This window comes from Tupaia chinensis, unplaced genomic scaffold, assembly GCF_000334495.1.
Source record: "Tupaia chinensis unplaced genomic scaffold, TupChi_1.0 Scaffold149168_1, whole genome shotgun sequence".
Taxonomy (NCBI): domain Eukaryota; kingdom Metazoa; phylum Chordata; class Mammalia; order Scandentia; family Tupaiidae; genus Tupaia; species Tupaia belangeri.
In genome coordinates, this window is record NW_006209014.1 from 461,197 (window position 1) to 462,978 (window position 1,782).

At 40.6% G+C, this 1,782-nt stretch overlaps 1 pseudogene; it reads left to right on the forward strand.

Annotated features, from left to right (window-relative positions):
• LOC102501021 (histone deacetylase 2 pseudogene) overlaps positions 1 to 1,027 on the forward strand; it is a 1,975-nt pseudogene extending 948 nt beyond the window's left edge.
• The last annotated feature ends 755 nt before the right edge of the window (positions 1,028 to 1,782 follow it).

A 1,782-nucleotide genomic window follows, 5' to 3' on the forward strand; every position in this document is an offset into this window, starting at 1 on the left:
CCAGGCGCTGTTGCATGTGTGCCCAAAATCCCGAGAGAAGGGATTGTGGCATGGCCATCCCCCCAGGGGGGATGGTCACGCCGCAATCCCTTCTCCTCCATTCTCCTCTCGGGATCTTAGGCACGCACGCACACGTGCCCGGCGTGAGTTTTAAGCCACCAGGTCCGGGACACGAACCGCGGTCGACTACGTGGGAGTCCAGCGACATAGCCATTACGCTAACTGCTGGTTCCCGTATGCTGTAAATTTTCCAATGAGAGATGGTATATGTGATGAGTCATAGGGGGAGATATTTAAACCTATTATCCCCAAAGCGATGGAGATGTGTCAACCTAGTGCTGTGGTATTACAGAGAGGTGCAGACCATTATCTGGTGATAGACTGGGTTGCTTCGGTCTAACAGTTAAAGGTTATGCTAAGTATATAGAAGTTGTCAAAACTTTTAACTTACCATTACTGATGCTTGGGGATGGTGGATACACAATTTGTAATGTCGCTTGATGTTGGACATAGGAGACTGCAGTTGCCCTTGATTGTGGGATTCCTAATGAGTTGCCATATTGAGTACTTTGAGCATTTTGGACCAGACTTCAAACTATGTATTATTCCTTCACACATGACAAACCAGAACTCTTCAGAATATATGGAACGGATAAAGCAGCGATTATTTGAAAATTTGCACATGTTGCCTCATGCCCCTTGTGTCCAAATGCAAGCTATTCCAGAAGACACTGTTCATGAAGACAGTGGAGATGAAGATGAAGACCAGATAAGATCTTGAATTTCTATTTGAACATCAGACAAGCAGATAGCATGTGACGAAGAATTCTCAGATTCTGGGGGTGAAGGAGGTCGTAGAAATGTGGCTGATCATAAGAAAGGAGTAAAGAAAGCTAGAATAGAAGAACACAAGAAGGGAGCAGAGGACAAAAAAGCGGATGTTAAGGAAAAAGATAAATCCAAAAGGAGTAGTGGTGAAAAAACAGAGAGCAAATGAGCCAAGTCAGGACAGCCCAGCAACCCTTGAATTTGACAGTCTGACCAGTTTCAGGAAACCATTAAAAAAAATTCAGAAAATATTAGGAGGACAAATGTTTTCATTTTGAAGACTTTTGGCTTCATTTTATACTACTTTGGCATGGACTGTATTTATTTTCAAAGTGGCTTGTTTTTGTTTTTCTTGGCAAATTTTATTGTGAGTTTTTCTAATTATGAAGCAAAATTTCTTTCTCCACCATACTTTATATGATAGTATTTAAAACTAATGTGAGTTATGTCAATAAACTGATCTATTGAAGAAATAATTTTCCTTTCCAAGCTGATTTTCCATCTTTTGTAATTATCTTTATTAAAAAATTATGCTTAGAAGATAAAAGACCGTTCATTGACAATTCTGTTCTTGTTATGGAAAAGTGAAGATTATATATATATATATAAATAAAATAATGTGTTACACACACACGGGTGAATATATAGTATGTGTGCTTGCCAGAAAGACAAAGACAGAGAGACAGAGAAGAAAAGTGGAAAATTATTCCCCAGTGGGATGGCCACTCTGCAATCCCTTCTCCTCCATTCTCCTCTCACGATTTTGGGCACACATGCACACACATGGACTCAACATGATTTTTAAGCCACCAGATCTAGGACTCAAACCACATATGGGACCTAGCCACCTTAACCTCCACGCCACCTGCTGGCCCCAAGTGAAGGCTCATGTTATATATTGTCAAGTTGCCTTCCAGAAAGTTTATACAAGTGTGCAATTGCACCAAAGAGGAA